This window comes from Calliphora vicina, chromosome 1 (assembly GCF_958450345.1).
Source record: "Calliphora vicina chromosome 1, idCalVici1.1, whole genome shotgun sequence".
NCBI classification, from domain to species: Eukaryota; Metazoa; Arthropoda; class Insecta; order Diptera; family Calliphoridae; genus Calliphora; species Calliphora vicina.
In genome coordinates this window covers 107,706,810-107,734,280 of record NC_088780.1, presented here as the reverse complement: position 1 = coordinate 107,734,280, position 27,471 = coordinate 107,706,810, and the positions used below count along the sequence as shown (strand labels likewise).

The 27,471-nt window shown below is 29.5% G+C and overlaps 2 long non-coding RNA genes across 2 annotated transcripts; one reads left to right on the top strand and one right to left on the bottom strand.

Moving 5' to 3' along the window:
• The first annotated feature begins 13,624 nt into the window (after window positions 1-13,624).
• LOC135963007 (uncharacterized) lies at window positions 13,625-14,100 on the top strand. The gene is made up of 2 exons (XR_010576806.1): window positions 13,625-13,848; window positions 13,918-14,100. It is a non-coding gene; the product is annotated as an uncharacterized LOC135963007 (long non-coding RNA).
• Window positions 14,101-19,341: 5,241 nt separating this feature from the next.
• LOC135955245 (uncharacterized) lies at window positions 19,342-19,898 on the bottom strand. The gene is made up of 2 exons (XR_010576289.1): window positions 19,654-19,898; window positions 19,342-19,574 (listed from the first exon to the last, which is right to left on the bottom strand). It is a non-coding gene; the product is annotated as an uncharacterized LOC135955245 (long non-coding RNA).
• Between the last annotated feature and the right edge of the window lie 7,573 nt (window positions 19,899-27,471).

Sequence of the window (27,471 nt, the reverse complement as noted above, 5' to 3'; positions counted from 1 at the left end):
ATAAGTTTGTTGATTGTTCAGATGTTGCTGGTTTAATAATGAAATCCAAATGAAATCCAAACTATTTATAGATTATAGAGAAAGTGCTGCCTTGGGTTCGTTACCGATTGCACATTCAACTACAATATCCTCAATTATAGATAAAATAATGTACAACGAACACATGTGGCTAATTTGTATGAACCTAAAAATGGTGAATTATCTCCTAGGTCAAGAAGCAGGCTATACAAAAGATATTCGTACTATAGAGCAGCGGTATAAGGGTCATTGGGTAGCCCATTGACAACATACAGACAGACATAGCTAGATCATCTTAGAATCTTATGATGACTTATGGGTCCGCGACAAATATTTGGATGTGTTACAAACATAGTGACAAAATCAATATACCCCCATCTTTTTCATGGTGGCTATGAAAACTTAATACAAATGTTTAACACCTTCGATGTTTTACATAATGATCTCTAACTCTAAGTGGCGTTTATTAAGACACTTTATCTACATTAATATAAAAATTTAAAACATTTTGGTTGTTATTAATTACTTTCAATTTTAAATAGCAGATTTCAGCAGGTCTGTCTGTCTATCACAAATGACCTTGATCTGCTTAAAAGCATTACGAAAAAAAAACAAAAAAACTAAATTGATTTTTTATAAAATGTATCTTGGTTTTGTAATTAAATAAGCAATTTTTATGTTGGTCTTACTTATAATTTAATACTTTGTGACAACAATAGATAACAAGAAATTGTCACAAGTTTTCATACTACAAAAAATAAATAAAAATTTAAATTCACAAGCAAAAGGATTTTATGTTGGTATTTAATTCAACAACAAAAAATCAAATCAAAATAAAAATTATTTTATATATAAAATGAGTAATTACGAAGACAGGCGAGTAACGCAATAGATAAAATTGTTTGTATTTTTTGAAATTTTAATTTAAACTGAACAACAAAACGCATTTGCATTAGAAAAACGTGCATGTTTTCTGAAAACAGGGGCGTTTTTTTAATAAATATTTTATAAAAATTGTTTAAACACGCATAAACACATACATACATAAGTATAGAAGTATGTTTGGACATAGTTTTTAATAGCTACGAGTACTCGACTATAAATATAATACTAATGGGTGTCGACAATAAATACCTGCTTCTGCTGCTGGTTGAACAAAAACTGTGTCAATTAAAAGCAAAAAAAAAATAGATTTTTGAAAGGAATTCTATGCTGCTCAAAAAAGCTAAAGCCAGCAGCCAATGCTTCTTAAAACACACTTTTTGCTAGTCATACGGCCGAAAATTGTTGAAAAAGCAATTAAACTCATACACACAGTTTGTCTAGTGATTACAGAAGCTGTAACAACTTTAATAATTATTAATTAATTTGCTAACAAAATTTTGGCTACCATGAAAGAAACAAACCACAAAACAAAGCGTTTAAGAATAGGCCACTTAAAGTCAAAACACAATGATAACGTTGAACTGCATTCATATTAAATTATTGAAGTCATATTTTCTTCAAGGTATTTTTTTTTATAATTTTATTAATTACTTAATTTTTTACCCAGCATTGCAAGGCCTTACAATTAAAAGTAGCAAACACTTTTTATTGACTCTCGTACTTAGATCCACTAAGATTGGTTATCGAATGTTGAGAGGGTGAAAACGGGAAAACTTGGTAATCTTATATCTCCTAAACTTATACAGATATAAACAAATATTTGAGATATATCTACTTTAATTTAAAAAAAGAATGGTTGTTTAGTACTTTTTTGAACTTTTTAGGGGAGAAAACAAGTAAAAATAATAGTTTGGGACTTTTTGCCACCCGCTACATAAACAAATAAATATAAAAATATACTTGAGGTGAAAAATTTTATTTATTTTCTAAACTTTTTTCATAAAATATGTTTTTTTCTATATACAGGTAAGCCTCCATTAGCAACCATAGAACTCAAATTAGCAACCATTTTTTTAAATACGTGACTTTTTTAACGCAACTTTTTTATAACGCGCCAACAATGATGAGTCTACCGAAGATGAAAGCACATATGCCACAACCGAGACTTTTGATTCTACTAGATTAATGCAACTTCTTTAAATGGCTCAAGAATTTTCTGATGATAATGATCATTTGTACAATCGTTCAAATTCATTTGAATATGCTGTTAAAAATATGTTGCATCATATGAAGAGCTTTTCAAACTACAAGAAACGAAATCAATCGGAAACGAATAACAGATTTCTTTTTTGAAAACTAAATGCACTTTTTTATTATTTTTAAATTACTTTAATTTTTATGAATTTGATCTCTTTTATGTATTGGAATAATATTTTGTTTTTTTAATTGATATTTAATTTTCGATTAGATTTAATTTTTTTAGTTGAGTTTTTTTACTTTACACTTGTTTTAAGTTTTTAAAAGTAAAAATAAAATAAGTTTACTTAAAAAATATATAAAAAAGTATGTACCTATGTGTTTTCGATTTAACGCGATTTTTAGGTCCCAATTTCTTTTTTGTTATGTGACTGAAGTATTGTTTTACGCGAAATAAAAAATTATTGGCCCCACAGAAGCATTTCGTTCAAAATTAGAACATCGATTTAAGCGAATTTGATTTATACGCTATTTTTTTGGGCCCAACAAACCGCGTAAATGGAGGCTTACCTGTATTGACATAGACATATCAAAAATTTACTATTAGCTGCCCTTACGATACTGAAAATTATTTGAATAAATTTTTTAATACCACAACGGGGGAAAAATTACCAAAAAGGGGCTAAAATGCAATTTTGATCAAATTTAAATAATATTTTATTTTTTAGGTTTAAAAATATTTTTTTTATAATTTGAAAGTAAATTTTTAATTAGGCTTAAGTTCACTTTATTATAATTTATTTGTAATAATTCAAAGAATATCACTGAATACTAAAATTTTAGACAATTGGCAAATTGGAATGCATTTTCTACCCTGCCAAGGGCGTCATCAAGGTCTTATTGCTTCATTCAAATGGTTTTATTTAAATAGAATTCATTCAACGTTAAATTAATTCATAATGGAATAATTCATAATAGAATTCATTCAAACTAATATAAATTTAATTAAAATATTAGTTCATCATTCTGTTTTGTTTTTGTTTTGCTTTTAATCATTTACAAAATGAATTCGAAAAAGTTTACTTAAGCCTTTTTGTAATAGATTATAATTGAAGAAAAACTAAATCATTAAATACATTTGTAAAACTATTTTGTAACAGATATGAATTCAAGAAAACTTGAATGATAAAAAAGGGCTTATTTTATAAAGATTGAGTTCTTCAAAGAATGAATTCAATACATTTGTATTACAAAGGAATTAAGCCTATGAATTAATACATTAACAGAATGGTTTTGAGAAAAAAAAAAAACATTTATGGCAAAAACGTCCTATTTGGGGAGGACATTTGTACGGGGGCTAGGTGAACTAATGGACCAACCAGTTTCAATAGGCTTCGTACTTAGGCCGAACAAAATGTATGTGCCAAATTTTATAGAAATATTTTGAAAATTGGGCACAAGGTTAAATCGACTCAGAAAGAGATTCTAATTTTTGGGTGTTGCAAACTTCAGCACTAACACAGTATACCCTCTCCAGTATACGGGTCTAGGGTATGAGACACATGTTATTTTAACACTTGCTTTAATTATTTAGTAATTTGTTTCTCTAACTTTTATATAAATTGTAGTAAGTATTTACAATTCTTTTAGATATTAATAAGCAATTTTATTTGTTGAAAATTATTTTGTATATTACACTCAGAAAGTAAAAAATATATGTATTTGTGTGTCAAATTAAAAATAAAACAAAATTTAAATTGTACATTTTTAAATAATATGTCGTCCCCTCAATAAAACAATAGTATATAAGCATATACACCATTAAGTTTTTATTGCATAATAAGAATCTACATAACAAAATTTGGTGAAATTCTACTTTCACAAAGTGGGTCAAAAGATCAATTGAAATATTACTATTGTTCCAGATGTCTACTAACACAAACATTTTAAACTCAATTATTTCGAAATGGCAAAAATATTATACACTATTGTTTTATTAAGGGGACGATGTAATTAAAATAATGATCCTTACTAGAAATTTTGGCGAATCTTTTTCAGAAAACGATTAAACAAATATTATTTCCATAGAATTCAGGATTAGTCTGAAAGAGTGTTAAACGTTCTTCCTGATATGATTAGTTTGTGCATTCCTGGATTAACTCTTAGAATACTCTATCAGGCAGATTGTAGGTTATTGTATGGTAAGGCTTGACTGACTATACTTTCTTACTTGTTTTCAAAACAAAATGCAAGAATTTTACTAGTATTTTTATGAATATGGGCATTTCCCTGGGTCACGAACGTACAAAACATTTCCTAGCTTGTTTTTGGTAGCTCTAAGTTTAGTGCAAAAACTGGATTCCATGGACTTTAAGTTTTCATAATGATAGTTATAAACATGTGGTAACGAACGTACGCAAAATAGAAGTCAACTTTAGCTGACAGTAGTGAAATGTAAAAATCTGCTAAATGGAACGGAATATTTAAAAGCGATTAATTTATTTTAAAAGTGTATTACTGTAGGTCTATATTCGGTATTTACACAATAAAATATCTCTATTGGTTTTTGTTTAATTGGCTTAATTAGCTGGTCGCGCTCGTACGGGTCGCGAACGTACGATTTTTCCATATATTTTTATTATTATCAACATGCGTTTTCCCATAAATATCTTCAAATTTCCTTAACAAACAAGTAAGAAGGTACGGTCGGTCAAGCCCGACCATATAATACCCTACATTAAGTAACATTTTTATTTTAAAAATTCAATAATTTATATTAGTGGCTGATTTTCGAAGTGGGCCTTATATGCGAGCTATGACCAATTATTGACCGATCAACATGAAATTAGATCGTAGTTTATGTCTATATGAAAGTTATTTTTGTTAAATTTTATGTGTATACCACATTTTATGAGATTTATGAACGTTAAAGTAATTTACCGAATCAGGTCTTATATGGGAGCTATGACTAATTATGGACCGATCATAATAAAATTTGGTAACATGAATTCGGTATATATAAAACTTATTTGGAGCGAAATTTGTGTAGATACCTACATAAATTAAACATTTATGACCGAAAAGTCCAATTTCGGGGGCTAGGTATGGGGGCTAGGTATGGGGGCTAGGTCCTTGGGCCGAAAAAATTACATGTACCAAATTAAATCGAAATATCTTATAAAACTCGATGATTATCAACATTTGATTTTTCGATCCTAGTTGACTAATCAGAGGAAATGCCCATATCGGATTTCATGTCAAGTGAACCAATTTTTGAAACCGAATTGGATAGTAGTTTACACACAATTTTTCAACAATATTGGTCAAGAACTGTCTGTGATAGAGGGGGTCAAAGTTTTACATTTTTGCCAAACAGGTGTTTTTTTCTCATCCATGTAACTTATTACTTAAAAGTTATATTAGAGCAATCTTAATACAATCGATAACCACCACAAATTCCAATCAATGGAATGCCAAAAAAATAGAAAAAATCATCAATTCTCAAATTATACACCAAACCTTAGACAATTAAATCATAAATTCTCATAATACGCAGTTCAAACGCTCAAAAAATCGAGAGAATCATGTTTGAAATCAAGACTACATGGGTCATTAGAAACTCTTATTTTTGTTATTATTATTGGATGTACAAAATTAACAACCTCCAAGAAAGAATACAAGTACAAAGTATTATTTAAAACATGTTTCTACGAAGTTGTTTGTTTATTTTTAACTAATTGTTGCATAAATAATTAAATTAAATTAAGTTTGTTTATCAATTTAAGCTCAAAAGACAAACAAGCAAAGTAATTACTTTTATTATAACAAATTATAAACGCACAATTTATCAAATGGTTTCATTAATAAAATTTTTCTTTCATATTTCTTGTCCCACAGACTTTTTTCAGAACAAATATTGGTACATTGAAAGATTTGTAAAGTGTATAAAACTCAAATTGAATGTAATTAATAACAATTTGTTATTATTTATGCACCAAAACGTTTTTATGCAAATCTTATATTTTATGAGTACTTTTTAGTTTTGCAAAACTATCAAAAATAAATAAAATATTTTCAATAAGAAAAAACCTATAAACAAACCAAAAACACAAATAAAAACAACTATTTCTATTGATAATCTACTCATGAGTAGTTCATGCAAATCCCGCCACTTGCATTGCATTTCAGTTCAATATTAGAAATCAATTTACTTGTCTTTTTGTCATTGAATTTTGCAAATTTTTGCTCTAAATGCATTTTAATTTATTATTTCTTTTTCATTTTATAGCAACTTAAATATATAAACTGAAAATGAAATGTGGTAACTTTGAACAAATTTGCATGAGTTTAAAAGTCATATTGTGGCTTGATTTAATACCCTGTTTAGAGTGACAATGAGCGATTTGGCTTACAATTAAAGCGACAGAACGTCAAATTCCTGAGCAAATATGTATGGATTCAATTCAATATAAAGCTGAGATGAGTTTAAAAATGTATTTGCTTAAATCGATTTAAAACAGATATCAATTAATATAATTTTAAAGTATACTGCTTACAGAGGAAGCGTTTTTTGTGACAACCGAATTTGTTGCCAATTGAATTTTGTGTAAAACTCTTTTTAGAAACTGAAAATATAGTGGCCATACTTAACTTTTATAGTAACAATTGAAAACTTGGGTTCATTGAACAAAATCATTCAAATGAAAACAAATTCGGTTGCCTGAACAAAACAAATTTCTCTACACAGTCCAACGCTCTAATTGTAATCTTTAAACACAGTCAAGAGCATAAGACTTTATACCTTTGAAGTAAATATTTTCGAAGTTCTAGGAAATTGCAATGTCAAATCATAGTATTTTTGATAAAAATATGCTTTAAGAATGAAGAAATCGTTATAAGTATGTACTTTGTTATGCAAATAGTTTAAACCGAATATAAGGTTTCAATCAAAAACCTTGATTTATGTCATAAAACGGGAACATTGCTAATTAATACAAACGTACCCATACTAGTTTTTATGAATCGACAATGTCAAAACGTCGGTCTAGGTTCACATTTTTAAATTTGTATCATGGTCAAGTTTACAAATGTGTAACATTTGGAAATTATTAAACATTCCTTGCAAAAAGATTATCAGGACTCATGGGCAATATCGAATCAGAGCGTACTTTCAAATTACCAAATTATTTTAGTTCTTTAAAAGTTTTTTTACAATAATCATGGATTCAGTATTATTTAGGAGTCTCTGATCACTGGAAATAATACCTCTCCAAATAGATTAATTCATCGTACCATTAATATGTATATAACTCTTTCAGACACAGTTTTATGCAGTTTTACTTTAATTAAGGTTATGTTATTATGGAAAATAAGAAGAAATAAATATACTGCTAAAGATTTTTATGGAATGGGGTGGTTAGTATATTAACCACCATGGCGGTTGGCATTAACAATAATTATGATAGAAATTTTCGTTGAAAGCTAATCATTTTGACTAAATTTTTAGACCAAAACAGACGAAATAACTTTGTAGGTGAGACATTCTCAAATTTTATTGTATCATTTGGTATATCCCTCCTCCTTTGTAATTACCCGGCTCTTCCATTCAAAAATTTGTTCTCCATATTGGTTGCACCATAGTTTTTTGGGTAGATAACTAACAGAAGTATTAGCCAAATTTGATAGAGGTAAGTCATCATCAGAATCAAAATCATCATAAAATTTTGACTGGATCGGTTTGCTCCTCATAAAATTTCAGACACTCTCATCATCCGAAAATATACCTTGCAACAAAATTTCTTCAATATCACGTCTTCAGAATCAAAGTGGTTAGTAAACTAACCACTCTATTACTTACATTATTTATCAAAGAGTATAGTATAAAATATTACTTTGATATCACAACACAAATGAAACAAACACTGAATAACAAAGTATCACTGAATTCGATGAACAATGAACACTCTTAGCTTTTTTTATTGAATACGGGAAAGCCTATATTTTTAAATTAATATATTAATCTAACCAGAGCACCCTGATGGCAATATTTTGCAAAAAAAAAAAACATGAACGACGATTGTTTAGCAAAATGACAATAGATGCCAATAAAAAATATTTTAAAGACTCTAGAAAAGGTGGTTAGAAATGTGACCACTAAACCGCAAAGTTAGAATGCTATTGTGGGAATTACAGAAACTAAACAGGTAAAAAAACTAGAGTTTACAAAAAATATGGTCTAGTGATTTATTTTAATACGAAACTTATTTTTGCTGAATTTTGTAGAGATACCGCAATTTATAGGCCTTTATGTGTCATAGATTGGTATTCCAGGAACAAATTTAAATAATGGACCGCTTCTTAAAATTTTCAACAGAGTTTGTTCATTTACTGTAAGAATATATACGAATAAATTTAAAATATAATACCAACAAATTTGTGAACATTTTTTTGGAGGTTGTCTTACATTTTTGGTCATAACTCTTGTTATGATTTTCAATACCAAACTGCTTAGGAGAATAATAAACGTTTTTATATAAATCTAATTGGACATGAGAGTGTTATCTGTGATCAGTTTTGCTGATGATCGATAGCATCGATATTGCAATAAAATCTTTTAAACCTCTGAGAAAGTCGGCCCACTTTACTTTTCCTAAAATGACACAGTTCCCCTTGAAATACCTTCACATAGTAAATTATTGAAAGAAATAATGTAAATAATTTTATGAATGAAAAGTTGCTGAACACAGAGAAAAAATAACTTTTTATTGTCACAGTAATTATTTATAAGATTGTGGCAACTATAATACGGTAAAGTTAAGATTCACATGATTGTCGCAATCATATATATGATTGTAGTAAATAAGTATATATTTATGGAAATCATGTTCATGATACCATATGTTTTTCTTAGATTATGATATCCATAAGTCGGGAATAACATAATATCGTAAATCCATCATTATAAAAATGGTTGTCACAAACATATACCTATTTACTGCTTTAATATCTATGATTGCTACAATCATGTGATAATATTTTTCAAAAACTTGTAACTATATTTTTTATTTGTCTGTACCTTCCAAAAAAGCAATAGGAGCATTACCATGAAGCTGTTTCTTTTACAGGGCATGCTCACATGAAATTCTCAACAGTTTTCGTAGTGAATTAAAACTGATCTCTGATTGTAAATTGCTACTATGTATCATTAAATTTTGCAAGTTATAAGGGGATACAAATTAACTTCAGTCATTCAATAGTTTAGCAAAGGAGCTTAAGCTAGGCAAATAATGTTATGCATCAGCAAATTTCACCTAAGATTCCTGTAAAATTAATTAAACATCGAATTATTCTTAATCATTAATTTAGTATTTGTAAAGCGTGATGTGTTTCTGAATACGATTTGTTAAACTGCTCAACATTAACAATCATTTCAGATATAAGTAGTTCCATATTCGTATGAAATCTTTACTTTACTTATTATTTATGTCCGGTCTCTTTAATTAATAAGGTCTATCGATCAACATTTTCATGTAATCTTTTCCTTTTTATTTAAGAAAATACATAACTTTTGTATTCAATATAACATACAGAAAATGTGTCCCAAATTTTTTCGTATATATAAATACCACACCCATTTATGGGCGTGTTGAAAAAAATTCACTTTAAATTATATTAAATTACATGTTTTATATTGGATATGGATACTTTTAACCTTGACTGTACGCTCGCACACTTGTATGCACTTAATAAAAAACATAACACACTAAAGAAAAAAATCAGTCTAAATTTGCTTTATGTCACATACGGTTAAATTTGAACAGATTTTTATGACAAATGATTGGAACAAATTTAAATCTGCACTTGTTATTAATAATTGAATGACCAAATAATCGAGGTTGATCGGTTTATCACATGATCTTGTAATAATCACACCTACCAAGTTCACAAAACTAGATAAAACAACATGTTTGGCTTATGTGATTTTAGTTTTTTTTCAAGTGGAATGTAAAGCAATTTTATTCATTAATCTTTATTTTTATGAGTAGAATTTAAGAAAAAATTATTATGGAAATCCTGATTAGATAAAGTATGATTGATATAATATTTCTAAGGGGCATTGTAACTAACAAAATAAATATAAAAATGCTCTTTTATGAACAAAAAAAATACTGAATTTCTTATAACATGTAGTTAATATTATTTATCAAAGTTAAAAATGCCGCCACTACCGCATAAAAATTGTAAAAAAATATTTCCTAAACACTTGATCACATCAGCATGCAACATCATAATGTTGCTGCTGTTGTTGTTAACATACATGCTGCAATACTACTGTAATTGTATATGCAGCACATGAGTCTGTGCCTTAACAATATGCAGCATTTGTCGCTGCCACCAGCATCATAAATATGGATGTAATATTTGTTCAGCTCCTAAATCTCTTGTTCTTTTAATGCTTCCATCTAATTTCGAACTTATGGGTTTGACAATTTTATTTAATTTTTGTTGTTTTTGTGCCAGCCAGCCAGACAGGTAGTCATCCAATTGAGCCAACCAACCAACAACGTATTGTGTTTGATCACACACGTATAAATAACAACATTTTTCGTAATATGTTTTACTTTTGTTTGTTTACGAAGAGAAATAAATAAATAATTAACACAGTTTTACCAGGCGTTTGTTTGTGCGAAACATTTTAGTAGAGAAGCTGAAATGAGTGTTGAAATTTCACATCTGTAATTTTACGTCAATAATTCCGCGACTTTTTGAATATCCCAGCTCTTAACTTAAATTGGAACACTGTTCCTGTCAATAGGCATCTGTCAGTTGAATCCTGTCAAAATTAGAACAATCTACGTCATTTGGTTTGTGTTGACAGTTGTTTTTGAATTTCGTCTGCTCATTAAGCTTACTTTTTTGCGGAAAAAAACCAATGGTTTCAATTTTGAATGATCACTTGAGTATGAGAAAACTTTCCTCAAGATGTCAGACGCGTTTTCTCACAATCGGGTAAACATATGTGCAGTTTCCATGGCAAAATTCCATGAATAAGGCTACGAAATGCTCCCTCTTCCGCCCTATTCTCCGAATTTAGCCCCGTGTGTCGCGCCGGAAAGATATTTGACTCCAACTATGGGATAAACTCACAAAAAGTACCTATTTGTATGACCTCAACAAATATTATTTTTGGGAAGGCATAAAAAAATTGGAAAAACCTTAAATTATGCCTTTATTCTGCTCTTTTATGTTTTCATCTCTTATACGACAGTAACTAAGTTGCATAAAAACTGACTTTATATTTCTCATCGGATTTGAAATGAAGAAACTGTTCGAATGATATATATGATATTTTAAGGTGGACCCTCAATGTAAGGAAAAATTTAAAACTCCTTTGCTTCAGAAGGACAGTTTTGTGTGAGGTTTGAATAAAAAATTGACTAAAGTTTGAGCTCGATCGGTTTTAAATTGGCGTGCTGCATTCCTCCAATTTCGTTCGTGGGAACAATATACAATATTTTATTATAGTCCTCCATAATTTTCACACCTCCTTCCGTAGTGTCGTTTACAACGTGAATTGCCTCGTCAATTTTCAAGGTGATTTTTCCAGCGAATATCGTATAAATTCATGCGGCAAGACATGTGCCGAATGAAGTCATTCGACAAAAATTGTTAATTTACTTTTTCAAAATTATCCACAATAAATGATGCGTATTCCAATATAGATCGGACAAACGTTGAAATCAAAATATTTTTAATAAGGAAATCAAACAGCATTTCGCTTGATAAAACTTAAAATAGAAGAAGATCTGGGAATTATATAGTTTAAATGACTAACACAGGTTAGTTTATTGTCAAAACCAACACCTAGGTCTAGGATTTCATCAACTGATTGCAACATTTGATTCTTCATAAAATAATTTGTAATTAAAATATTACGAAATCTGTGGTAAATCATTTTAAGATTAAAAGGAAGACCATTATTTTTCCACCAGACAATAATTATATTTATATCATTCTGTAAATCCCTAAAATCTTGAATAGATCATCCGAATATAGGATAAATTCAGAATTGCGAAAACAATGACATACATATGTCATTAATGAAAAAATTAAAAATACTGGACCTAAAATGGTACCTTGAGGAATAAAATATTACATCAAGAGAAACTATAAAATATCTTTTAAGTAGTTAAATAATGCTGAAACCCGCTTAACATTTGAGAATTGAAACCAATTTTTGACATTTTTAATAATTGTAAATTATGAGGAACACTTCAAAATGGAGATATTTTTAAAACAATGTGAGACCCGAGATGACATGTAATTTTGCTAATTAAGAGTAAAAGGTTCTATTTACAACTTTTGTATCTTTGGTGACCCCCACTGAAATTTTCCGACAAAAATTTTCGTAGAATATTTTAATTCTTAAATGCCGTTTTTAAAAGGAAATTTTTTGATTTTCTCGAAAAAACGGTAAAACCTAAAGAGAGGAGATAGAGGGTTAAGATCTTCCACAAAAATTATCCCCATAAAATTCCACTATATAAATCTGACAATAAGAATTCTCTCAGATATTAACTTACAACATTTTTTCCAGTTAGTATAATGCTACACAGAGAAAACAGATTCGTAATAGCAACCGAATTTGTTGCCAATCGAATGATTCTGCCTTAGTGACCGAATTTTACAGTTGTGACTAAAAAATTTTAGAATTGGTAACAAAAGTTTGGTTGCTTCAACCGAATTTTTTCTTTATCCACTGATATTCTGTTGCTAGAAACGAAAAATTCGATCTGCGCAACCGAATCATTCGATTGACAACAAATTCGGTTGCTATTACGAATCTGTTTTCTCTGTGTACCTTCGATCAAAAAATTAAAACTTTGACCCACTGTAAAAAAAAATCAGACCAGCTGGACTATAAGTTTATTCCACAAAAATTACCCACTCAACATGCCTTTCAAAATTATAGGGTCGCTATTCTGTTTCAAAAATGCTGTTGGACAGTGTTATTATAAGATAATTATGAATGTTCAAATCATTTTGTATGGCAAACAATTTGATAAAAAATATTTGAAATATAACGGAATTTTGTCAGCATCATCATCGATTTTTTGAGCAAAATCATCCCAAGCAATAAGGAACATAGAACCGACATGTGAATGTCATTGTTTGTTTTTTGGATTGAGGAATCATTGGAATATACTTTTTGAAAACGGTGTTGGTTAAACAGTGAATGTTACTGATGGAATATAGCGACGTGATAACAGAGAGTTTTCTGTCTAAATTGGATATTGATGTGGAACAAATTTTGGGACACCCTTCTATTCAGTTTTAAATTTTATTACTTAATACTTATATTGAACCAAATAGTCATTGATGTCTTAAACAATACCGACATACGTGCTTAGTCGTAATAGTTTTCTATAAAATATTATCATAGAATGAGTATTAGAATGAGTTACAAACAAAAAATTACTATAAATAGTGAAATAGTTTTAAAATTGCTTTCATAAACTCTAAACTGTTGATTACTTTTCCAAATGCGCTTTGCCACAGGTTTTTTGATTTTATCATTGTGTTTATTCTTCTGCATCGTGGGATCTGAAGAAACTCACTGCCAAACTATATGTCCCCGTCTTTACAAACCGGTTTGTGGCAGCTTCGAAAAAAGTACTGACAACTTATTGCAATGTACCTTCGGAAATCAATGTTTGTTGCATGCGCACGCTTGTACTAGTAATGAATGTAAGTTGCTAAATAAAATTTGTTTAATGATTAAATTATTTAATTAAATTATTTTTTTTTTAAAAAAAGCATGGGATGTTTCTTCGGGACCTTGTGATAAATACTTTACTGAATGTGCTTCTATAGAACGTTACTAAAAATATGATTTCTATATTAAATTTTAAATCTATAAAATGTAAATGATCCGATGTAATAATGTCGACACACCGTTACCGAACCAATAAAGATTTTTAAAACGCAACTAAAAAAAAACATTTTAACATAACCAATTTTAAGAAATTTTATTATACGAGGGTGGGCCATTAGTCCATGACCAATAAGTCCGCGACTTTTTGAATCTCTTAACACTGCTCATGTCAACAGGCATCTGCCAATTGTCTCCTGTCAAAATTTGAAGAAGCTGCCTTATGTTTGACAGCCATTGATAGGAGACTACATCGTGACTTGAGAAATTGGAAAAAAGTGAATTTCGTTTGCTTATTAAACATTATATTTTGCAGAAATAAATACTATGGGAACTCTGCACCATCAATTTTAATGGTAAAAAAGTGGTGAATGGCCAATTGAGGTATTTACAAGCGAAACAATGGAAAAATTGTCCGATCGAAGATTGAAAGTGCGAGAGATTGTGATAGCCCAAGCAATCTCACATGGCTCAGTGGTTTAAATTTTGAATATGATCACTTGGAAATGAGAAAGCTTTTCGCAAGATAGCTGCCTCGTTTACTCACAATCGGGTACACAAAAGGGTACACACATGTGCAGTTTCCATGGCAAAAATCCATGAATTAGCCTAAATGCTCCATCTTCCGCCATATTCTCAAGATTTAGCCCCGAGTGACTACAAAAAAATACCTATTTTGATAACCTAAACAATTATAATTTTTGGAAGGAATGACAAAATTTGATAAGCGTTGAACAAAGTGCTTAGATCTCAAAGGAAACTATGTTGAAAAAACTAATTTTCACATTTCTGGATTCGTCTTTTACTAATCCATAATTCTATAGCGTAACTGGGTCAACTTATTTTCGACCAACCCTATACACTGTTTTTTATTTTTTACAATTCTATGAAATTTGATTATATTTACACAAGTGTTCCTTAATTTTTTTTTAAATTAATGCTAAATTAAACAAAAGTATTTTGTTAAAAAAGCTTTTCATTTATTAAACAATTAAAATATTCCTTTTATTAAAACTTCTATATATAATCACAGAAAAGCTTATAAAAAATCACTTTTAAAATAATCTTCTGCGCTTTTAAAATATAAACAAAATGTATCTCGCTCCTGTTTTTATGATTCTATCATTGGGTTTATTCTTCTGCATCATGGGTGCTGAAGGTACACGTTGCAATACAGCTTGTACACGGGAATACAATCCTGTTTGTGGCAGCTTAAAGCGTCGTGATGGCAAACTGTTACAATGTACCTATGGGAATCCATGCTTGTTGCAAGTGCGCAGGTGTTTGACAAATGAACGTAAGTTGGGGAATATTTAGTTGTATTTATTGATTCAGTAAACATTTCAATGGATTATTTTTAATTTTTAATATAGAATGGATTGGAAAATCCGGACGTTGTGCTGTAAATTCTCCTGAATGTGATAGAATTAGACGTTCTTAAGCAAATATTTTTTTAATTTAATAAAATATTTTAAAATTGGAAAATTTATTTACAAATTCAAACATTTTCTAACCAGTAAAAAATCTATATATTCTAAACTACTACACCATTTCCAATTGTATTTCAGAAATTTCTAATTACATTTCAGAAACTTCCATTTGTATTTCAGAATTTTCTAATTGTATTTCAGAAAATTCCATTTGTAATTAATTCCAAGTTTTTTATTCAAATTTTTAAAATTTCTTTAAAGATTATAATAAACATATTTATTGATTTTCGTGTGAAAATATATTTTATTAAATGTATGTAAGAAAAAACAAAAAATAATTTGGAAATTCCCAATATAAACAAGTAAGAGAGCTATATTCGCCGAATATAATATACCCTTCACCAAATTATACTTTAAAATAAAAATTTTAAATATTTTTTGGTAAACAAAATTTATTTTTTTTCTAAAGTTGTTTTTTCATTTTTTGGGAAAAAAATTTTTTCGAATTGTTTTTTTTTAAATTTGAAATTTTTTTTTGGTTATTTAATTTTTTTTAATATTTAGCGAACAAAGAACTTTTGGTGAAAAAAAAATCGGGTTAAATATTTTTCCGATTTTGACCCATTGTAGATCCAACTTACTATGGTCTTATATACGTCGTTACAAAGGTCTTTGAAATATCTATCATTAGATATCCATATTGTCTATATTAATGACTAAGTAATCCAGATATACATAGGTAAAAAAATAGGTCAAAATCGAGGTTGTCCTGGTTTTTTCCTTATATCTCAGCCATTTGTGGACCGATTTTAAATAGCATCCGAGCCGGAAGAATTCCGGAGATATTGATGTATGAATCGTGTATGTAAGTTATTTGGGGTTTCGGAAAGTTAATTTCAACAGACAGACAGACATACAGACGGACATGGCTTAATCGACTCCGATATCTATAAGGATCCAGAGTATATATACTTTATAGGGTCGGAAAATTATATTGTGGAAATTACAAACGGAATGAGAATGGCATAAAAAGTGGTCATATTAACGTTAAGTAATAAATCTATAGAAACTCAAGGATGTTTTTTTATACTTTTTATGCAGTTGTCCGCGACTTTTTGAATGAAACACTGGTTTTTGGATAAAAATTATTTTATTTTTCAACATAGTCTCCATTGAGCTCCATGTACTTTGTCCAAAGGGTTTCCATTTTTTTTATCCCTTCCAAAAAATAAGATTTATCGAGGTAATCATAATAGGTATTTTTTGTGAGACGATTTCATCGTTGGTTTCAAATCTCTTTCAACCGAGACATTTTGGTTTCGAAATTCAAAAAGTCGTATAATTTGATTGTGCATATAGATAGCCATTACCCAGCAGTTAAGCAAGTAGTCAATGTTTTTATATATTTTTGGTTCATATGCTATTTGTTGTGCAGAAAGAAGTCAATTCGTTAGTTTATACATCCCATGTAATCTAGCGTGAAGACAATTGTCACTTAAGTGTACCTAAGTAATATAGAGTGTAGTCACTTTAAACGATAATTGTGTTATATAAATCTCATATAGTTTATTTTCTTTTTACCTTAGTATTATGACATCCCTAGTAAACTAGCTTGAAGTCAGTTTGTCACTTCAGTGTCTATAAGTAAACTGGAGTCTCTTTAAACGTTTATTTTGTAATGAACTTTAGAAAGCAATTATTTTACCCACCAGAAGCAATCTATTGGAGAGTTGTCGGAGGAATGTTTATTTACAAGGAATCGGTTATTGGACTGGTGGGGAGGGTATATTGGGTTAGTGCTTTATGTTTGTAACATACCAAAATATTGTCTCAACACCCAATTCAAAGTATAACGATCTGCTCAGGATCACTTTCGTCCGTCCATGTAAACCTTGTAATCAAACTACAGGAAAGAATTTCAAAGATAATTCGATAAAATTTGGTACAAGCTTCTTTAATGTCTCAAGGACGAAGCCAATTTGGTTAGAATCGGTCCATTATTTCTCCTAGCCCCCATACGATTGCCCTATCTGAAAATAATTAAGCTCTCATAAATCTCCAAGTTATATAGATATCCAAACCAAATTCATCACAAATAAGTTTTATATAAGCCGAAATCGCCTCACCAAATTGTATGATGATCGGTCCACAATTAGTCATAGCTGCCATATAGGCCCACTTCCGAAAATCACTTTAACTAACATAAATCTCTTAAAAATATTGGTAACTAATAAAACTCAGCACAAATAATTTATATATATACAAAAGTCATGTCACTAAATTTTATAACGATCGGTCCATAATTAGCCATAGCTCCCATATAATGCCCACTTCCGAAAATCATTTTAATGAGTGTAGATTTCTAAAAAATTTTGGTATTAAAATAAAATTCAACACAAAAAGGTTTCATATATGAAGAAGTCATGCCACCTAATTTTATTGCGATTGGTCCATAATTATATTGGTCGGGCTTGACCGACTATACTTTCTTACTTGTTATACATGCTAAAATATTTAGATATGTAGCTGATCAACTACGTAGCTGATAGACTACTTCAGATCAGCTTTCAGACAGACTCATTATACCCTACACCACCATAGTGGGGAGGGTATTATGCGTTTGTACAGATGTTTGTAACAAAAATATTAGTCACACCCACCTTAAAGTATACCGATCGACTTAGAATCACTTTCTGATGTCTGTCCGTCTGGTTGGCTGTCCATGTAAACCTTACACATGTCCTTCCGAAATTGGACTTTATCGGTCATAAATGTTTAATTTATAAATGTATCTCCACAAATTGCGCTCCAAATAAGTTTTATGTATACAAAATTCATGTCACCAAATTTTGTTATGATCGGTCCATAATTAGTCATACCTCCCATATAGACCCGCTTCCGAAAATCACTTTAACGTGCATAAATCGCTTAAAAATTTTGGTATACTCACAAAATTCAACATAGTAAACTTTCATATAGACATAAATCACACTACCTAATTTCCTGGTGATCGGTCCATAATTGGTCATAGCCCCCATACAAGGCCCACTTCCGAAAATCACTCAAAAATATAAATTATTGAAATTTTAAAAGAAAAATGTTTTTGCTCTTTTACTTAGTGTAGGGTATTATATGGTCGGGCTTGACCGACCATACTTTCTTACTTGTTTTAATTACAAAGGGTCAATTGACGCCCTGCTTAAGACATGCACGTGTTAAAATAACTAGTTATCTAACTAGTTGTCACCCTAAATGATAGGTAAAATCACTAGTTCGGCACAGTCTCCTAGAACTGCTGGCTATATTTGAAGCTGCGATTTTTTCAGTTCTCAGTTCTTCATTTTATGATAACTTCTCCTTTCAAAAGGACTTGAAAGTCTTAAGGATATACAAAAACATTGATAGCTGAATTGTTAACCAAAGGTTGACTACAGCAACACTAATAAAATAATAAATTTGTAATAATAAGAATACACATATATAATAAAAATATTTGAAATTTCGTCTAATTTACAAATAATATAAATATGATTTAGGCTTCCCATATTCTAATTCCTAATAATAGTAAGTTAAATAGATGATATTTACAAATAGACCTTGACAATGAAGATTGTTGATGACGCCCTTGGCAGGGTAGAAAATGCATTCCAATTTGCCAATTGTCTAAAATTTTAGTATTCAATGATATTCTTTGAATTATTACAAATAAAATTATAATAAAAATGAACTTAAGCCTAATTAAAAATTTCTTTTCAAATTATATATATAAAAAAGTTCGAATAATTACCAAAAATCTATAAATATTTATAACCATTAGTTTTTGTCAATATGGGTATCAAACCAAAGAGGACAATCTCTAGAAATGAAAACTATATCCTGTTATCATTTTTCAAGACGAACAATTTAATTTCCTTTATTCTGAATGTATTGTTTAAAGTTAAGAAATCTAATAATTTTCCAACAATAAAATAACACATTGATTTCAAATTCTTTTTAGCACAATTCATTTACATATTTCTTAAAATTTTCATAAACATAGCTTATTTAACCTCTTACTTGTCTCTCGCAATCGACCGTCATTTTAGGGCAAGCTCCTGGAGTTGCAGTCCACGCTTTAATAAAACAAATTATTATTGACTAATTAAAATTTCTGGTCTAAAATACAGTTTTTGTTTTAATTAAACAACTTACGTTCTCCTGTCTGGCATCTGTGAACTGCCAACAAACATGGATTTGCGAAAGTACATTGTGATGATATTCCACTTGGTCTTCGATATCTACCACAAACGGGATTTGATTCGCGGGTACATGCCTTATTGCATGCAGGTCCTGCCTCTATGCTAACGAAGCAGAAAATTAAAGCCCATGCAAATATTACAAAAACTGAAGTGATTTTCATACTCGTATATAGTTTAAAATGCTAAACTTTAGAACTATTTCGTAGAACTAATTTCATCTTTATTAATTTGTCAATATTTATACAGAATTCGTACGTTTTGTGTTAAGATTTTTATGAGAATTTATTTAAATGCAGTTGTGCAAATATTATAACTTAATTATCTGTAATTGAATGCTATTGTTGTTTTCCCGTCTGAGTTGTTCAAAAGAAATTTAAATCGTATAAATTACTTGATTTGCTAAGTTTTCCATATTGTCAGAAATCCCATTGACGTGTTTTTTTTAAGAATTATAAATAACTCTATAGTCTACATATTGTTTTTTAACGATTTTAGTTGAAAGTTTCACTTAGAACCGATCCTTTAAATACTTAAACAAACGTGAATATTTAAAAAAGAAATCGTGATGATAGTAATTTTTGTGGTTGACCTCAAAATTTAATGATTTAATTTAAATATTTGTTAGAAAAAATTAAACTTTTTATTTTTCATTGGATCTTAAATAAATGATTTTGTATATTGTAAATCTATCCTGTTGTTTTAAAGGATGCAATTGGGAACATTTCACTAGCCAACATATTGATTTCTAGACGTTATTGACCCCATTGTGCGACAGTATAAATATAAGTTAACATTGAACCAGAACATCGTGAGTTAAAAGATATTTTCACTTTTAAAATTTAAATTTTTTCAAAAAAAACTGTATTCTTGAAATTATGTTCTTCGGCGGATAAGTTAAATACCAAAAATATGCAATTACAAACATTTAATAATAATTTAAAAAAATAATCGACCACCATTAACTAGCAATTTCACTAGTCAATGTCTATTTAAAAGGTGGCAATTGTACACCTCTCATTGCCAAGAGCGTATAGTAGCTGGGTAACCACGCGAAACTATTTCCAAGAGTTGCTGGGTATATATACTTACCTTTATACAGTACAACTATCTGTATCATGGTTTGCAAAAGTTGCGGGCGAGGTTTCACATTTTTCCAAAACATTCATACACAGAGTGAACGCATTAAACTCTACCACTTCTAATCAAATTTGTATGCCGTTGTAAGAAGATAGACTGAAAAGTACCAGAAACAACATTACAATAAAAATATATTTGGTCAATTCACAATGTCTCCTATTGTCATATTGTCATAATGCCCTAATATTTCACGACTCGGCGGCTCTACTTAACCGACTCTTAGGCGTTCAAAGCAGGTCTCTGCTGGTTGGTTACGATAACACAATAAACGTAGCATACAGAGTAATATTATTTTAGAAAATTTTTTGCTTGAAAGACAATAACAACATTTTGAAACCATTGTGGAATATTAGGACATTATGACAATATGACATGTTAGGAGAATTATAATTTTCAGAGAGAATTGTATCCGATTAATGGAATTTCACCTTTGATAACTACACATGTTAGTAGCATATATGGGATCGATGCTTTTCGGAAAACTTGAAGAAAGAAATCTGAAACGGTCAAATACCAATTTCCAAAACGAGACGTTAGGTGACCCCGAAGCACATCAGTCATATCCATTTGAGTGGATGCAAAAAGTAACAAATAGCTGAGAAGAGATTGTTTTTATAGAACAAAAAAATAGGTTTCAAATCCGATTGCAACTGTTTTTATACTATGTCATCTCTGAGTTTTAGAGTTTTGTCGTCATTGTAAAATTTGAAAAGTCTGTTCAGATTGCCGCCAACATATAAATATTTACTCTTACGCTTATTTAAATATATACATTGTGTGGGTATATGTATGTACTAGGGTATCCATTCGAATAATGATCTTTCGATAAATCTAACCATTTCATACGAATATTGTTCCCATACAATTTGCAGTAAAACCAAAATCACGTTTTTCTCAAAAACACTTAAAAACAAGTAAGAAAGTATGGTCGGTCAAGCCCGACCATATAATACCCTACACTAAGTAAAAGAGCAAAAAAAAATTTTCTTTTAAAATTTCAATAATTTATATTTTTGAGTGATTTTCGGCAGTGGGCCTTATATGGGGGCTATGACCAATTATGGACCGATCACCATGAAATTATGTCGTGCATAATACCCTCCCCACTATGGTGGTGTAGGGTATAATAAATGGTTTTGTGTCATCCTGGAATATATTTAGAAGCAGGATACGTAGGATCTAGATACAACGGCAACACAGTTGTTTCGAAACGTTTTATTTTGGAAATAATTTGGTAGCTCGTGAACGATTGGAGATATCTTAATGAAATTTCACATGGTCATATAAGATTTTTATACCCTACACCACCAAAGTGAGGAGGGTATAATGCGTTTGTGCAGATGTTTGTAACGCCCAAAAATATTAGTCTAACACCCACCTTAAAGGATACCGATCGATTTAGAATCACTTTCTGAGTCGATTAAACGATGTCCGTCCGTCCGTCTCGTCGGCTGGCTGGCTGTCCATGTAAACCTTGTGCGCAGAGTACAGGTCGCAATTTTGAAGATATTTCGATGAAATTTGGTACATATTATTTTTTCAGCTCAAGGACCAAGCCTATTGAAACTGGCTGAAATCTGTCTTATATTTCACCTAGCCCCCATACAAATGTCCTCACGAAATTTGACTTTATCGGTCATAAATGTTTAATTTATATATGTATCTCCACAAATTCCGCTCCAAATAAGTTTTATATACACAAAATTCATGTCACCAAATTTTGTTACGATCGGTCCATAATTAGTCATAGCTCCCATATAGACCCGCTTCCGAAAATCACTTTAACGTGCATAAATCGCTTAAAAATGTTGGTATACACACAAAATTCACTTCCAAAAATCACTCAAAAATATAAATTATTGAAATTTTAAAAGAAAAATGTTTTTGCTCTTTTACTTAGTGTAGGGTATTATATGGTCGGGCTTGACCGACCATACTTCCTTACTTTTTATATAAATATTGGGTATATTTTAGCAAAATGAAATAATTTTATGAATTTTTCGGACATCATTTATCTTTAAAACTAAAAAAATTAAAATGGTGATTTTCCAATTTTAACGGTTAAAGATATCATTACATAATTTTGAACTAAATATCCTAAATATTTGAACTAAATATCCTTTGATTTAAGGATATCCAAATATCCTTAAATCAAATTCCTAAAACGGGGAAAATGTGTTCCACTGTGACGTTATTTATTTTACCATGTGATAGCATAACAAATATTGTACGTATTTAAGTAACATATACAAATATGCAGCTTTTTCAAGGATCAGTGCCTTGCGTTTTTTGAAGTTTTTACTCAAACTTAATATTTTGTTTTAAAATTGGGCAAGCTTGGATAGGGTTTGTGGTGATATATCCGCTTAAATCAGCCAAATTTTGTTTTAGACGCTTTAATAATAAATAGTCCCGATGAAACATTTAGTCTATAAAAGAAGAAAATAGGGACTTTTTTGGGAAAAAAACGTAAAAAATACTTTTTTTTTATTCTAAATTTCAACTCATTCGGATTATAAATAGATTTTTGGCGATTTAAAAAAAAAAGACCGGAAGTGACCAACTTTGAGCGGCCAGACTCTGGCCTTTATTCCGCCTACGAAGCTGAATAACTCCAAATAAGCACCAAAACACATCAGCTCCAATCTGTGAAATTTCGTTATGATATCTCCAATAGTTCAATAGTAGTGAGATATTGAATTATATATAAACAAAAATTTCTAAACTACTGTTTAATTTGACCCATTAATTAAACTTATTAATGTTGAGATTAGGATTGTCAATATTTTATTGAATAAAAATTTTAAATTTATTATTCGAGTAATCGGTTAATTTTTTTTATAATTTCTTCATTATTTTCTGAACTAATAACGATTTCTAGTCGTATTATTATATCATTCAAATAATTCGATTGATTTTAAACATGTAGTCGAATTATTCGAACAATTTTAAATCTTTTATTTGATCGTTTTATTCGAACAAAAAAAATATCGAATAATTTGGATACCCTAGTATGTATGTATGATAGGGTATTCATTTAATCGGGTTTCTTGTTTAATCGGTTAATCGAGCAAATAATTAATCGGGGTTTTGATTTAATCGGTTAATAATCGGTTAATTTTAAATTATTCTATTAAATAATTTCTATTTTAATTTTAAATTGAAAAGAAAATCACCAATTTTGTGTATGTACTTATTTAACAATTTTATTAATAAAAAGAATATACATAATTTAAATATTTTCCGTTTAAAATTTAAGATGTTGGAGAAATCGAATGTAAGAATATCAAATTTCTCAGTTCTTTTTTTAGTTTTTGTATAAGCAAATAAAATCCTCCATTGGAGTCCTTTTTGGATATTTTTAGATTTTGAATACTTTTAATAATTTCGTTAAGTTCTGACAAAAGACTCTTTTTAGTATGTCTTCAGTTGCAGCATGTCGTCCTCCGACTCATTAGGACAAAGTTCATCATAGAAAATTCTAGAAAAAAGGTCATTTCCAAATTCCTTAATTTTAGTTCACCATAAAAAATTCTAGAAAAAAGGTCATTTCCAAATTCCTTAATTTTAGTTTAACCGATTAACGGTTAATCGATTGAATACCCTAATGTATGTCCAAAAATATTATGCAATAAATATTTGTGTTTTCTGTCTTGTGTCTCGTATCCATTTATTTATATTAAACACACAAAATTATATACATATTTTACGTTTTAATAGACACCAACAATAGCAACAACAATTCAAATAATAACACATGTTACGTATACGCAGTACGAGACTAAATTGAAAAAAAGAAACAGAAACAAACACTCTGAAATTGAAAAAAAACAAGAGTTTTGGCTGTGTAGCATGGTCAGTCAGATCCTTTCTAGCTTTAAACCAAAAAAAAAAGAAAAACATTGTTGTAAGAAGTGATTTGGTAGTTTGTCTTAATTACAAACAAAAAATAAAACACACTAACTCGGTGTGTAACAAATTTCAATTTTTCATACAATTATTTTGTATGGTTGAGTTGCTTGTATCTTGTAAACACTCACGCTTTTTTATTTTTATATGTTTTTATATGAGAATCTTAGTTCATGTGGCTGTAATCATTATATAGTAAATATTTTTGGTTTTTTTCTATATTTTGGCATTATTAAATCTTAGCTTTTTATACATACATATATTTTCTATATTTTATGTTAAAATAGGAGTAGGGATGATAAATTAAGTATAATTCGCAATTAAAAACTAATTGATTAAAAATTTATCTTCTATACCCTTCACCATGAATGGTGAAGTTCCGTTTTTATTTGCGTGCCCATAAAGTCTATATATTCAGGACCTTTATATATATATATGTGATTCGACATATGTAGCTTAGTACGTCTGTTTGTTAATATCAACTTTCCGCAGCGTCCGGTAGCTACTTAAATCGGGAAAATCGGCTCACAAGAGGCTGAGATATAAGCAATATACCACCACTACCTCGATTTGTTTTACCTATATTTAAGGAGCCGCAGAACAAAAGGTACTTTTTTGCAATTTTTTACAAATTGGTTTTTTGGTATTTTTATAATATTTAGTTTGGAATCTACTAGAAATAATCAGGTTTGCATAATTTTTTAATTTTGTAAATGGGTTCTAAAAAATTGGTGCTTAACAAAACGTACTTTGTAGTATGAAACGACAAAAATATTATATTTAATTTGTGTAAATCGGAGCACAGACAAAGAAATAGGATCCTTTTAAAAATTCAACATACCCAAGTTGTCCTACTTCGGGTACCCCTGGCCGCACCCGTCATAGGCCCATGTTGTCGAAATTTAAAACTTAAACTCTACAACATTTCTTTTTTGCGCATGTCAAATTTCATTAATCAGAGATTAATTAGCTCTCAGCTAATATTTTAAAATAAACACATATTTTATTCAAAACCCAGCAGTTTAGCAGGAAGTTAATGTATACCTTATATACAGTAAATGTCACTAATGTCTTGACAACTTTCCTGACTCCAATTTATATATTTCGGGTCATTTAACAAGTCAATTGGTTACTTTGTACATCCCAAGGTATCTAGCGTAAAGATAATTGTCACTTAAGTGTCTCTAAGGAATCTAGAGTGTAATCACTTATTTTACCCCTCAGAAGTATTCTATTGGAGAGTTGTAGGAAGAAGGTTTGTTTACAAGCAATCGGATATTGGACTACCTATGATATGTCCTTTTAACCGACTACTTGAGGTAAATTATCACCCGTACATGTTAAAATAACTAGTTATGTATCTGATCAAGTAACCAGCTACGTAGCTAGTAAGGTAACTGTGACTCCAATGCGTTCAATTTCATACAAAGTGTTGGAACTAGTATTGGTATACCAATCCCTACCCAGATTTGCATCAATTCATCTCCAACTGGGGATTTTAATCAATCACTTTTCGGATATAACTGTGTATTTCAGAAATACAAAACAGTCATATTGGTTAAATGTTCTTAAACGTGGTAAAAGCGTCTTCACGAATGAGATATGAGATATAAGATACTATACTATCTGCAGTTCCAGTTCAAGTTTGGGCGACTTATATGGCGAAGAATTCCATTAGAATCACTTAGAGTAAGCTTGGCATATTAATTAGTTTAAAATGGAAGGAGGTAGCTTGATTTCTCATTTGTTTTTACTAGAAGAAAGAAACCCAATGCAAATTGTATTTTAGTTTTAGAAATAATGGAAAAGTGAGTATCAAGTAGAATCTCCAAACATTTTATAGAATTTTAGGATTGCTTAGTATTAAAGGTCTTGTGTACCTGCGTCTGTCTTTAAACTTTGCTCAAAACTTTTTCATAATGTACATTTTCAAAATCTTGCCTGTTTCCTGTACGCTCTCAGTGTAATTTAAATCCTGCCAGGATAATTTAAAAAGGCGCTTCTGCCTGTTTGTAATTCCCCATTAGGCTGCTTTTCTCTAAACAGTGACAAGATAAATCCCTTGCCAAGTTAAAGACATCGCTATCAAAAGAATTCCAGAATCCTATTTATAAACTCCGTTTTAAATATGTAGAAATTTTACAATTAAATTACACAATTCTTATGTATTAATATTCTTTTCAAATATAGATTTAATTTTCTTAAAATTTAGCTACTGAAATTAAATTTAACTATTACATAGTTACTCTTAAACAAATATTAGTTTCACTAAATCATGATTAATAATTTTTCATTCAGTTATATTCAAAATAAAATTAATATCTGAGATCAAATAAGTTTATGTAAGAGTAAGAATAATAATAATACTAAACAAAATCAAACAACAAAAATGCAAATTAATTGCGAAATAATTGGAATAATGCTGCGATTAATCATAAATCGCAACAAAAATTTGCCATTCAATAAGACAAATAAAATATTAAACCCAAAAAACATTTGAGTCAATAATAAATTGTTGAACAAGAACAATATGAAAAGGAAAAGTTATACAAAAAGATAAATAATAGTCAACTTGAAAGTATCGCTAAAAAATTAACATTACTTATGAGTTTGTTATTTGTCTATATCAAAGGAAAGGATTATTGCCGAATGATCATATCAAGCGAACATCTATCTATCTTTTTTAACAGAATAATAATAATTTGAAAGTAAATTTTAATTAGGC